General features: G+C 44.6%; 1 long non-coding RNA gene across 3 annotated transcripts in view; it reads right to left on the bottom strand.

The window, feature by feature from the left end:
• The window catches only part of LOC139262257 (uncharacterized), a 46817-nt gene extending 38566 nt beyond the window's left edge, over positions 1–8251 (bottom strand). For 2 of the 3 annotated variants that reach the window (XR_011592931.1, XR_011592929.1), the window contains exons 1-2: positions 7795–8251; positions 1995–2140 (exon numbers count right to left, since the gene is read on the bottom strand). This is a non-coding gene — a long non-coding RNA (uncharacterized lncRNA). The remainder of the gene's footprint in view (positions 1–1994; positions 2141–7794) is intronic. The other variant, XR_011592930.1, reaches the window with a different exon arrangement.
• Between the last annotated feature and the right edge of the window lie 6160 nt (positions 8252–14411).

Consider the following 14411-nt stretch of genomic DNA (forward strand, 5'->3'; position numbering starts at 1 on the left):
TTGAAATTTATTGCCAAGAATGACAACTTAAGCCAGGTTTGTGAGATGGTCTCTGAGCAGGCCAAATTTCCAGTGTCCCTATCATTAGGGTTGGACACCATATCTACACTGCCAGCTCCCATGAAGAAGAACTTACATTTATATAGCACCTTTCATGACCACAGGACGCCGCAAAGTGCTTTACAGCCAATGAAGTGCCTTTGAAGTGTAGTCAGTGTTGTAACGTAGGAAACATGGCAGCAAATTTGCACATAGCAATGTCCCACAGACAGCAATATGTTAATGACCAGATGGTTTTTTTTAAAATGATGTTGGTTGAGGGATAATTATTGGCTAGGACACCAGATAGAACTCCCTTGCTCTTCTTCAAAATAGTGCCATGGGATCTTTTATGTCCCCGAGAGGGCAGATGGGTCCTCGGTTTAACGTCTCATCCGAAGAACAGCACCTCCGACAGTGCAGCACTCCCTCAGGATTGTACTCTGAGCATCAGCCAAGATTTGGTGCTTGGGTCTCTGGAGTGGGACTTCAGCCCACAACCTTGTGTCTCAGAGGGGAGTGTGTTGCCACCGAGCCATGGCGGACACAGACTATAGCACGGAACTGAACTTTGTACGTTTTAGTCCATCTCGTGAGATCGCCCAAACCCTCAAGAACATAAGAAATAGTAGGACATTTGGCCCTCCTAGCCTGCTCTGTCATTCAATAAGATCACAGCTAATCTTCCACCTCAACTCCACCTTCCCACACTATACCCATATCCCTTAATATCCAAAAATCTAGCAATCTGTCCTGAATATTTTTTTTTATTTGATTCGTTCTGGCAAGGCCAGCATTTATTGTCCACCTCTAATCGCCCTCGAGAAGGTGGTGAGTCACCATTTCAGAGGGCAGTTAAGAGTCAACCACATTGTGGGTCTGGAGTCACCTACAGGCTGGACCGGGTAAGGACGACAGATTTCCTTCCCTTAAGGACATTAGTGAACCAAATGTGTTTTTAATGACAATCTGGTAGTTTCACGGTCACTATTACTGATGCTAGCATTTTATTCCAGATTTTTTTTTAATTAACTGAAATTAAATTCCTCAGCTGCCATGGTTTGAACTCACGTCTCTCGATCATTAATCCAGGCCTCTCGGTTACTAGTCAAGTAACGTAACCATTATGCTACCGTAGCCATAAATATGCTCAACGACTGATAATCCACACCTTTCCGGGGTCAAGAATTCCAAAGATTCACAACTCTTTGGGTGAAGAAATTTCTCATCTCAGTCCTAAATGGCTGACCCCTTATTCTGAGACTGTGTCCTCTAGTTCTAAACTCCCCAGCCAAGGGAAACATCCTCCCAGCATCTACCCTATCAAGCTCTAAGAATTTTACATGTTTCAATGAGATCACCTCTTATTCTTCCAAACATGAGAATAAAAGCCTGGACTACTCAATCTCTCATAGGACAATCCTGCCATCCCAGGAATCAGTCTAGTAAACCTCCCTCGAAGGCAAGTTTATCCACAGGGTTAGCTATGGTGCAGTGGGTAGCACACTAGCCTCGGAATCAGAAGATTATGGGTTCAAGTCCCACAAGTGACTACGCTCCAAAAGTACTTAATTGGCTATAAAGTGCTTTAAGACATCCGGTGGTCATGAAAGGTGCTATATAAATGCAAGTCTGTCTTTCTTTCCTTAGATAAGGAAACCAAAAACTGTACATAATACTCATCAAAGCCCTGTATAATTTTAGTAAGACTTTTTTACTCTTAGACTTTATTGCAAAGGAGTTAGAGTATCACATACCATTTGCTTTCCTAATTGCTTGCTGTACCCTCACATTACATTTCTGTGATGCATGTACAAGGACACCCAGGTCTCTCTGAAGACCAACATTTCCCAATCTTACCATTTAAAAAAAAAATGCCACTTTTCTATTTTTCCTACTAAAGTGGATAACTTCACACTTCTTCACATTATATTCCATCTGCCCAATCACTTCACCTGTCTACATCCCTTTGCAGCCTCCTTGGATCCTCCAGTTTACTTTCCTACCCAACTTGATATCGTCAGCAAACTTGGATACAGTCTTCTTTAAATCGCAAACAAGGGTCCCTTGTCTTCCTGTGCAGCTTAGTGAACATTACGCACTGTGAGGAACAAAAGTAATTAAATCCCGTAGAAAAATATCCAGTTGTGGTGTTATTTTGGTCAACAATAAGTACACTTGGGTTAAGATCCCTCAAGTCAAAAAGGCATAGACTTGAACGGATGTGGCGGACAACTGGTTTAGCCATTTACCGCTAGATCTGGCTCAAACACATAAAACACTATCGGTTCTTATTCTTGTCTACAAAAACTGCTCACTATTCCAGGATCATTCTGGATTGCAAAAATCCCAGGCTACTATTCTTTACTGCTAACCATCTCCTTAAACCCCTCTCCCCTGTTTCTATCACACTCACCTCCAACAAGTGTGAGGAGCTCATGGACTTCTTTGTATCAAAGATTGAGACCATCCAATCAGCTGCCTCTGCATGTTCCCTTCCTTCCCCTAGTCCACCGGGGCTCAACTTCATCTGATGATCCACCTGCCCTAGCCCAAAACACATCTTTTTCTAGTTTCTCTTTGATCTCCCCTCTTAATCTCTCCAAACTTATTCATGGGACCCACTTCCTGCTCCCTTGACCCGATTCCCACTAAACTGCTGACCACCCAACTTCCTTTTCTGGCTCCCATGTTAACCGACATTGTTAATGAATCCCTGTCCTCAGGTACTGTTCCCCTCTCCTTCAAATCTACTGTCATCACCCCTCTCCTTAAAAAAACCCAACCTTGATCCCACTTTGCTTGCTAGCTTCGCAGGGGGATGGGAACCTGAAAATAGATTCAGTAGGGAAGGGAGTAAAGCTGGAATTGGAAAGCAAAAAGGAAGAGTTTGAAGGAGAGAGGAAACAAGCAGGAAAAAAGGGTTAAAAAAACAAATTTAAAGGCACTTTGTCTAAATGCACATAGCATTTGTAACAAAAGAGGAGTTGACAGCACAAATAGATACAAATGGGTATGATCTGATAGCCATTACAGAGACATGGTTGCAAGGTGACCAGGACTGGGAATTAAATATTCAGGGCTATTTGACAATCTGGAAGGACAGACAGAAAGGAAAAGGAGGTGGGGTAGCTCTATTGATAAAGGATGGAATCACTGTAATAGTGAGAAACGATATTGGCTCAAATGATCAGGATGTTGGGTGGAGATAAGGAATAATAAGGGGAAAAAGTCATTGGCATTCGTGCCTTTGTTACCTCTCGACTTGACTACTCCAACTCACTCCTGGCTGGCCTTCCACACTATGTAAACTTGAAGTCATCCAAAAATCAGCAGCCCATGTCCTAACTCGCACCAAATCAAGATCACCCATCACCCCTGTGCTTTCTGACCTACATTGGCTCCCAGTTAAACAACACCTCGATTTCAAAATTCTCATTCTTGTTTACAAATCACTCCGTGGCCGTGCCCCTCCCTATCTCTAATCTTTTTCAGCCTCACAACCCCACGAGATGTCTGCGCTCCTCTAATTCTGGCCTCTTGAACATCGCTCATTATAACTGCTCAACCATCGATGGATGTGCCTTCAGCTGCCTGGGCCCTAAGCTCTGGAACTCCTCCTCTAATCCTCGACTTCTCTTTCCTCCTTTAAGACGCTCCTTAAAACCTCCCGCTTTAAACAAGCTTTTGATCATCTGCCTTAATTTCTTCTGTGGCTCGGTGTGAAATTTATCTGTTTGTCTTGTAAAACTGTTGTGAAGCGCCTTGGGACATTTTACTATGTTAAAGGCCCTATATAAATAAAAGTTATTAATACTAAGATCTTCCACTGATCTTATACTCAAGCATTTGTGGAAAGTTAGTAACATAACCCATGGGATCCAAGGCAAAATGGCAAGTTGAATCCAAAATTGGCTCAGAGGCAGGAAGCAAAGGGTAATAGTTGATGGGTGTTTTTGTGACTGGAAGGCTGTTTCCAGTGGGGTCCCACAGGGCTTCGTACTAAGTCCCTTGCTTTTTGTGGTATATATTAATGATTTAGACTCGATGTAAGGGATATGATTAAGAAGGTTACTGATGATACAAACATCAGCTGTATGGTTGATAATGCAGCAACAAAGGATTGTGTGGAGCTGACTAGAGCTTTGGCCAAAGGAGGTTGATTTTTTTATAAAGGAGGTTTTTGAAATTTGGAAGAGAGGCAGCAAAGCTGGGCCATTAAGGAGGTGAGTTCTAGAGTTTAAGGCCAAGGTGACTTAAGGTTGTAGGCGAACACATGAGGCCAGAGGAGATTGCAGAAATAATCTAGGGCAAGACCAGGGAGGGATTTGTAAATAAGGATGAGGATTCTTAAATTCAATATGTTGGGGATGGGGGGGCAGTGGAGGATGGGGTAGATGGAGAGAATGATTTGGCGTGAGATAGATTTTGGGCAGCAGAACTTTGAATGAACTTGTATGGTGTGGTGCTATGGTGAGCAAGGAGAGAGGTGGAGGGTGAAGTATGGAGGTGTGTATTGTGGAGGTGGAATCAGGTAGTCATAGTGATGGAAAGGATGGAACTTGAAAGCCAACTTGTACGGAATTTCTGCTTGGACCAAAGCAGAATTCCTTTAATCTTGTTCATGTTAGGTCGAATAGCTCATCTAAAACTTGATGTCTCACATATAGTCCATTAGCACATTGGTAGTCTTGGAGTCGAGAGTGGTGATGACAGGTAGAGCTTTGATTTTAGCATAGATGTGGAAACTGATTCCACACCTTCGACGATGACAATGCAGTCCAGCATGCAAGCAAGGAAGGAGGGAACATTGGAAGACTCGCAAGGTGACCCTAGGGGTGAGAGAAGGTGATATGTGCACTCCATCGGGAAAGCCGAGTGCAGAACCAAAGTGAGAAAGGTGCCACAGAGATGGATCATGTCAGAGAGATGGTGGCGAATGAAGTGATTGACTATAGAGAGATAGTGCGCCCTGGTCACCATCAAAGAGAATGTCATTGGTGACCTTCATCACGGCAATTTTGGTGTTGTGGATAGGCCAGAAAAACAGATAGAATCATACAACAAGGGGGGCATTTAGGGTTACCACTGCTCTTTCCGAATAGCCCTGCAAATTTTTCCTTTTCAAGTATGCATCCGATGCCCTTTTGAAAGTTACTACTGAAACTGCTTCCACCACCCTTTCTGAATGCATTCCAGAGCATAATAACTCACTGGGTAAAAATAAATTCTCCTTATCTCCCCCCTGGCCCAATTATTTTAAATTGGTGTCTGCTGGTTACCGACCCTCCTGCCACTGTAAACAGTTTCTATCAAAACTCTCAATTTTGAACACCGCTATTAAATCTCGCCTTAACCTTCTCTGCTCGAAGTAGAATAACCCCAGCTTCTATAGTCTCTCCAGATATCTGCAAACCCTCATCCCAGGTACCCTCTATAAGCCCTTGACTTCCTTCCTAAAGTGTCATGCCCATAAAGATTCAAACAGCAATGATGGGAAACATGAGAACATGAGTTTTTTTGATGAGGTAACAGAGAGGGTGGATGAGGGTAGTGCAGTTGACGATGTGCATTTGGACTTCCAAACGACATTTGTTAATGTACCATGTACTTGTCTGGTTAGCAAAATTGAAGCCCATGGGATAAAATGGGCAGTAGCAGCATGGATACAAAATTGTCTAAGGGATAGAAAACATGTGGTGAATGGCTGTTTTTCAGATTAGAGGGAGGTCTACAGTGACATTCCCCAATGTTCAGTCCTGGGACCACTGCTGTTTTTGAAAGACATTAATGACTTGGGGGTACAAAGCATAATTTCAAAATTGGCAGATGACATGAAATTTGGAAATGAAGCAAAAAGTGAGGAAGATGGTAATAGACTTCAAGAAGACAGGCAGGCTGGTGAAATGGGCAACATACGGCAGATGAAATTCGATGCAGAAAAGTGTGAGGTGATTCTTTTGCTAGGAAGAATGAGGGGAGACCATGGAAACTAAATAGTACAATTTTAAAGGGGGTGCAAGAAGAGAGAGAGCTGGGGATGTTTGTGCAGGATGGCAGGACAGATTAACAAAGCAGTTAATAAAGCACATGGGATCCTGGGCTATGGAAGGATAGAGTACAAAAGCCAGGAAGTTATGCTAAGCTTCTTTAAAATACAAGTTCAGTCCCAACTGGAGTATGGTGTCCCATTCTGGGCAGCACACTTTAGGAAGCACGTGAAGGCTATGAGAGGGTACAGAAGGGACTAACTACAATGGTTCCAGTGATGAGGGATAACAGTTACCTAGATAGACTGGAGAAGCTGGGGTTGTTCTCCTGAGAGCAGAGAAGGCCAAGAGATTTGATAGAGGTGATTAAAATCATGAAGGGTTTAGATAGAATGAATAGAAACCGTTTCCAAGGGCTGAAGGGTCAATAATTAGAAAGCACAGATTTAAGGTGATTGGCAAAAGAACCAAAGGCGACAGGAGGAAAAACTTTTTTTTTTTAAACTCAAATGAGTGGTTAGGATTTGCAGTGCATTGTCTGATAGGGTGGTGGATACAGATTCAATAGTAGCCTTCAAAAAAATATTGTACATATACACACTTGGAGGAAAAAAATTGCAGGGATATGGGGAAAGAGAGGGGGAACTAATTGGATTGCTCTTTGAAAGAGCTGGCACAGACTCGATGGGGCGAATGGCCTCCTTCTGTGCTGTACTAGTCTACGATTCTATGATATGAACAAAACTCGTTAGTGATAACATATTCAAAGACCATGGAAGTTAGACATAGGGCAGTAAATTGGAGAGGACAGCAGGTCTGAGGGTAGGCTTTTTCAGGAGCGGTCAACAGCAGCAGTTTTGATGGACATAAGAAATAGGAGCAGAAGTAGGTCATTTGGCCCCTCGAGCCTGCTCCGCCATTCAATAAGATCATGGCTGATCTGATCATGGACTCAGCTCCACTTTCCTGCCTGCTCCCCATAACCATTTATTGCCTTATCACTCAAAAATCTGTCTATCTCCACCTTAAATATATTCAATGACCTAAACTCCACAGCTCTCTGGGACAGAGAATTCCAGATTTACAACTTTCTAAGAGAAGAATTTCCTCCTCAACTCAGTTTTAAATGGGCAGCCCTTTAATCTGAGGCTATGCCCACTAGTTTTAATTTTCCCTCATTATCTTAGCTGTTTTGAGAAGATCACCTCTCATTTTTCTAAACTCCAATGAGTATAGGCCCAACCTACTCAACCTATCTTCATAAGTCAACCCCCTCCACATGGGAGCAAAGAGAATGTTAACAGTGCTTCGATGTAAGATAATGCACAGAGTAGGTCTCACAACCGGAGATGAGCCTGATACAAGGTGATCTCCAACACAGGCACTATACATTCAAAACTTGAACTCTTAATCCATCCAAGTTTCAATTCCTCTGCCATTAATGGAACTAAAGAAGTGTTCAAAAAGCAAACTATAAACAATTTTATTTAGGATATTAGTCACTGCACAATTTGCCTTTTAATGTGTATTTTAGCTTATTTAAAATACGAATTTCAAACTAAATCAGCAAAAGAGAAGTAAAATGTGAGCAATGTTTTGCAGAGATCTTCAATAACACTGAATTTATTTCTTATATTTTTCACTCAAAAAATGTATTTTGTATTCTTCTCAACTTTTACATAGGATTCAAAGTATAACAAAAAAAAGTTGCAAGAAACTTAGGCTGGGGAAATAAAGCTTACAAATCTTACACTACATTGCTCACCTGCAGTCTGTATAAGATTTGGGAACAGAATTTATCATCTTTAGCTCCTGTGTCTTTAAATGGACACATCCAAGTGAATGCAGCAACTCATATTGCTGCGTCACTTTGGCGGGATACCCAGTCATCATCGGTCTCAGGATCATGTGACTCCGGGGCTCGGACCCGCCCCTTCCAGCTCGAGCCGCCCAGCCAATCCCGTCCGGCGCCGTCCCGTCACGTGGGTCCCAAAGCTCCGGCGCGCGGGAGAGTGTGTTTGCCCCCACAGTTCGGACTGAAAGAGGAAAAAAACCCGCCATTGCTGCTTGGGGGTGTGACGATAAACTTTCGGTTGGCAAATGATCAATTGACCGCTCATAAACAACAACAGATAGGAAGGCCTCGCCACATTCTCTCACCCCGCAGGCGGCAATGTTTAAGCAGCGCCTTGCAGTCATCGCCTGACGCAGCGCGCGGAGGTCGTCACGTGACCCGCGGCGCACGGGGTTTCCGAGTCGGCCGTGCAGGAGGCCGCCGCTAAATGTGGTGCTGTTTGTAACTACACACGGCAACAGTCATCACGGTGAGTAGGCGATCCAGCAGCACAGCTTCCCTTACATATATATATATTATAATTATATTCTCGCTCCGGCTCGAACGTCTCCGACTCGGACATTTCCGCCGCCAACGCCCCGCCAGGTGCTTCGGCAATTTCCGGAACTCGCCACTAGGCGGCTCGGCAATTTCCGACCCCACCAATCCTGTGCCAGGTATGCAGAGTGAAGGAGCTTCAGGTGCAGTGACAGCCAGCGAACCTACGGTCATTTCCCTCTGCTGCACGTCCCTTCTCCTATTGACCCACCGTTGCAGTCTATTCGTGCAGCAGAAGTTGTTTTAATGAGGCTCGGTAATATTGCAGCTTCTGCGACAGATACCAAAGTTCAGTCCTGTTGCAAAAATTAGAAAAGAAAGACTTGCATTGAGAAAGATTTACATTTATATAGCGCCTTTCACGACCACGGACGTCTCAAAACGCTTTACAGCGAATGAAGTACTTTTGGAGTGTAGTCACTGTTGTAATGTGGGAAACGCAGCAGCCAATTTGCGCACAGCAAGCTCCCACAAACAGCAATGTGATAATGACCAGATAATCTGTTTTTGTGATGTTGAAAGAGGGATAAATATTGGCCAGGACACCGGGAATAACTCCCCTGCTCTTCTTCGAAATAGTGGCCATGGGATCTTTTGCATCTACCTGAGAGAGCAGATTGGGGCCTTGGTTTAACGTCTCATCCAAAAGACGGCACCTCCGACAGTGCAACACTCCCTCAGCACTGTGCTGCAGCATCAGCCTAGATTTGTGTGTTCAAGTCCCTGAAGTGGGACTTGAACCTATTGACTCAGGCGAGTGTGCTACTGAGGCTCGGGGTAGCACATTCGATGCACAGTAGATCAGTCAGCATCTGCAGAGAGAAAAGGCAAGTGAATTCTTCCAATTGCAATCTTTAGCACTGAGAGATTAAATGAGCATGTTAGTTGAATGAGGGTGGAAAGAAAGAAAATGATTCTGGTCAGAAGTTGAGCAAAGAATAAATACTACATTTTCTTCCCAACTTTCCCCTAATTCTGAATGGGAGGAAACCTCGAGTCCACATCTGAAATGTTGATTTATCTGTTCTGTCCAAAGATGCTTCCTTACCTGTTGACTTTCCATTAATTTTTTGGGGTTCCAAAGAGGAAGCTAATTGGTTGAGTGGCCTGCAACCTGATTAAAATAAAGGTAGGAAATTGTTGGATAGTAATGGTAACTTTTTTATTTATATAGCACCTTTAACATAGTAAAACGTCCTAAGGCCCCTCACAACAGTGTTACAAGACAAATAGTTGACACCATGCCACAAAAGAAGAAATTAAGGCAGATGACCAAAAGCTTGTTTAAAGAGGTAGATTTTAAGGAGCGTCTTAAAGAAGGAAAGAGGTAGAGAAGCGTAGAGGTTTGGGGAGGGAGTTCCAGAGCCTAGGGCCCAGGCAGCTGAAGGCACATCCATCGATGGTTGAGCAGTTATAATGAGCGATGTTCAAGATGCCAGAATTAGAGGAGCGCAGACATCTCGTGCGGTTGTGAGGCTGAAAAAGATTAGAGATAGGGAGGGGCACGGCCACGGAGTGATTTGTAAACAAGAATGAGAATTTTGAAATCAAGGTGTTTAACTGGGAGCCAATGTAGGTCAGAAAGCGCTGGGGTGATAGGTGATCTTGACTTGGTGCTGGTTACTACACGGGCTGTTGAGTTTTGGATGACTTCAAGTTTACGTAGTGTGGAATGTGTAAGGCCAGCCAGGAGTGAGTTGGAGTAGTCAAGTCTAGAGGTAACGAAGGTATGGATGAGGGTTTCAGCAGCAGAAGAGCTGGGGCGGAGGCAGACAATGTTAGTGGTAGAACAAGGTGGTTTTAGTTATGTCGCGGATATGTGGCTGGAAGCTCATTTTTTGGTCAAATATGACACTTAGGTTGCGAACAGTCTTGTTCACCTTCAGATTGATGCTAGGTCATTGGTTAGGGAACACAGTATGTTTGCGACAGGGACCAAAGATCCCAATATCCAGATCCCAATATTGAATTGGAGAAAATTTCTGCTCATCCAGTACTGGATGTCAGACAAGCAATTTGACAATTTAGATACCAAGCAGCGGTCTAGAGAAGTGGTGGAGAGGTAGAGCTGGGTGTCGTCACCGTACATGTGGAAACTGACTCCATGTTTTCAGATGATATTGCCAAGGAGCAGCATATAAATGAGAAATAAGAGGGGACCAAGGACAGATCCTTGGGGGACACCAGAGGTAATGGTGCCGGGACGGGAAGAGAAGCCATTGCAGGTGATTTTCTGGTTACGATTAGATAGATAAAAATAGAACCAGGCGAGTGCAGGCCCACCTAGCTGGACATTGGTGGAGAGGCGTTGGAGGAGGATGATGATGATGATGGAGTGGTCAACTGTGTCAAAGGCTGCAGACAGGTCCAGAAGGATGAGGACGGAGAGTTTACCTTTGTTACAGTCACAAAGGATGTCATTTGTGACTGTGATGAGAGCAGCTTCTGTACTGTGGCAGGGGCGAAAACCAGATTGAAGGGATTCAAACATTGAATTCATGTAAAGATGGTCACGGATTTAGGAGGCGACAACACGTTCAAGTACTTTGGACAGGAAAGGGGTTTGGAGATGGAGCGATAGCTAGTAAGCAAAGTGGGGTCAAGGGTTGGATTTTTGAGGAGAGGGGTGATGACAGCAGATTTAGGTGAACAGTACCTGAGGAGAGAGAGAAGTGTTAACAATGTCAGCTAACATGGGGGCCAGAAAAGGAAGTTGGGTGGGCAGCAGTCTAGTGGGAATAGGATCAATGGAGCAGGAAGTGGGTCTCATGGACAAGATGAGTTTGGAGAGATTGAGAGGAGAGATCAAAGAGAAACTAGAGAAAGATGTGAGTTTAGGGCTAGGGCAGGTGGAAGTTTGGTCTGTGGGCTAGGTGAAAGAAGGGAACTCGCAGAGGCAGCTGATTGGATGGTCTCAATCTTTGATACAAAGAAGTCCATGAGCTCCTCACACTTGTTGAAGGTGAGTGTGGTGGAGACAGGGGGGAGGGGTTTAAGGAGATGGTTAGCAGTAGAACATAACATCAGCAAATCATAAGTACATAAGAAGCAGGAGAAGGCCCATCGAGCCTGCTCCGCCATTCAATGAGATCATGGCTGATCTACCTCAACTCTACCTTCCTGCACTATCCCCATATCTCTTGAATCCCTGAATATCCAAAAATCTATTGATCTCCATCTTGAATATACTCAACAACTGAGCCTCCACAGCCCTCCGAGGTAGAGAATTCTAAAGATTCACCACCCTCTGACTGAAAGAATTTCTCCTCATCTCAGTCCTAATTGGCCGATCCCTATTCTAAGACTCTGACCCCTAGTTCTAGACGCCCAGCCAGAGGAAACATTCTTCCTGCATCTACCTTGTCAAGCCCTGTAATAATTTTGTATGTTTCAATGAGATCGCCTCTCATTCTTCTAAATTCTAGAGAATATGGGGTCAAGTTTCGGGCCGCGCCGAGAACGGCACAACCCCGACATGGACACACATTTTTCACGCCTGAAAGTGCAACAAAAATCTACTCGTAATTCTCGGGCTCCTTGCTAGTCCCTGGGAGCTCGGCGTGGCGCGCAGACAGCAGCGGGGGGGGGGGGCGGAGCCACAGAGTCATGCCGATTCTGCAAGTGGAGGCGGGCGGGGCTAAGTCAAAAGAGGGAACGTCGTGCTGGCAGCCCTGCGCGTTGGCGCGCACGCGCAGTTGCCCAGAAACATTGACACTCGGCCATTTTTAAAGGAACTTAAAGAAAAGTGCTGATTTGTCTCGTGGACCTCTGGAAAGGCTTGGGATTGAATTTTGGTGATTTTTTTGGTGTCTGAAGGAGTGCTTTTAGCAGCACTGTTGAATAAATCACCTGCTGGAATCAGTGAGTGCTGCTTTTCATTGCTAAACTTCCAGAACCGGTGCTGCATAGGTGCATGCAAATTAAGGACTGTGTATTTTGAAAAATAAGAGTGTCAATTCAATACAGCAATGGAACAAAGTCCACCAAGAACAAAGAATTTCTTGCATGAGGAAGTGGAGATATTAGTCAACGTCATTGAGCAGAGATGGCAGGAGCTAGATATCAGCAACAGAGGTCACATAAAAGTGCCACCTAAAGAAATGAAAAAACGCTGGAACCAAGTTGCAGAAGATTAAAGCGCAGTGATGCATACCATGAGATCTGGAAGCCAGTGTAAAACGAAATGACATGACCTTGGTTAAGTAGTTAGTGTAAGTAATATTTTCATTTTTTAATGTAATCGTAATTGTAACGTGACAATCTGTATGTCCCACCCTGCAGAAAGACGCACTCTGTAAAAAGTTGTATTTTACTCTTTGCAGAAGAAATTGGCCCACAACAAAAGGGAAGCAACTCGGACAGGAGGAGGCACGCCCACTCTGCATCCACTGACACCCTTGGAACAGAGGGTAGCTGCTATGATGAGTCGTACATGGAGAAAAGCAATCAATACAGCATAAGCTGGGCCCGCACGCGAGGAAGAGGGTAAGTCCTGAAAATGCATCGTGGCCCTTCAAATCAACCTGCTGCCTGCCCTGCTATGTGTGAGAGTACTCATGCCACCCATCCTGCCCCCTCCCTTGCTGCTAAACATTTGACTGTTTTGATATGTTTTGCAAAACATGATGATGATGAGGCTGCCAACCCTGAGGATCCTGAAGATACAGAACAAGAACCAGTACAACCAGATGTGGACGATCCAGACTGGATGATGGCAGCGATTACTGAAATGTCTACAGGGGAGAGCTTCCAAATTAATGTTTGAGCCCCCATTAAGGGGCATCAGAGTTTCAACCCCTTGCATAGGTTCTGATTCCACCTTCCATGGTTTTGATTCCGATGTTGCGGGTCCCAGTGGTGCTGCTGGTGTAATGCAGCAGTTTACAGGCAGTGCACCACCGTCCGAGCCTACGCCTCCCACTTGCATAGGTTCTGGTTCCACCTTCCATGGTTTTGATTCCGAAGTTGCGGGTCCCAGTGGTGCTGGTGATATAATGGAGCAGTTTACACCCATTCACACACCATCCCAGCCCATGGCTCGCACTCGAGTGCTGTCGTCTGGAACACCGAGCGCCCCACCATCCCAGCCCGCGCCTCCCTATGTAGTGGTGCTGTGTGGAACACCAAGCGTCCCACCGTCCCTGCCCGTGCCTCCCAGTGCAGTGGTGCCGCAAGGCAGACCCAGGCAGAGGAGAAGGAGATTGGAGACACGCTCTCCTGAGATACAGCGTGCAACAGATGCAGCTCAGGTTGTGGCATTGGGTATGGAGACCAATGAGCTTACCCGATCACTCATCAGTAGCGTCACTGCAGTGGGTGAAGAGGTGACGGTCCTGACTGGAGAAATAGCAGTAATGACACGGGAACTTAGGGAGGGAATGTCCGAGGGAGTGCAATCGACGGCACAGGCCGTCAGGGAGGGCATACAGGCGACGGCACAGGCCCTCATGGAGGTAGCTGCTGCAATAAGGGCACACAGCCCCGACAATCGATTGAAAGCCCCATGAAGAAGTGAACATTCACTGAGATGTGGATGAGAGATGGTTGCAGCCTTTCTTTGCTGCTTTTGTTCTTGTTCTTGATGTAGCTGTAGTGGTGTTTTTCAAATTGTAATTGTTTTGTAAGTTTTGTAACTTTACAACTTATAAATGATCTTAGGGTTTTTAAGTGATCTTGTAGTGTAAATGCTCTTACCTTTTTGTAACTTATTTAATTTTACACCTAAAAGTGATCTTGAAGTTTGTGATCTTAAGAGTGTAAGATTTTTCACATTGAAATTGTTCTGTAACTTTACAAGATTTTAAAGAGATCTTCAAGAGTCATATTAAAAAGTAAAGTTTGATATAACAAATATTTTATTACCGTGACGTTAACTTTTCAATAAAATATTTTTTCATTAAAACTGAATCATCTTCCATCAACACAACGTAGGAACAACTCCAAAGAATAAAAATGTCCATGCGCAACAGTGGTCGCAGAGCCCTCGGGCA

Source organism: Pristiophorus japonicus, chromosome 4 (genome assembly GCF_044704955.1).
Source record: "Pristiophorus japonicus isolate sPriJap1 chromosome 4, sPriJap1.hap1, whole genome shotgun sequence".
In the NCBI taxonomy this organism is placed as follows: domain Eukaryota; kingdom Metazoa; phylum Chordata; class Chondrichthyes; family Pristiophoridae; genus Pristiophorus; species Pristiophorus japonicus.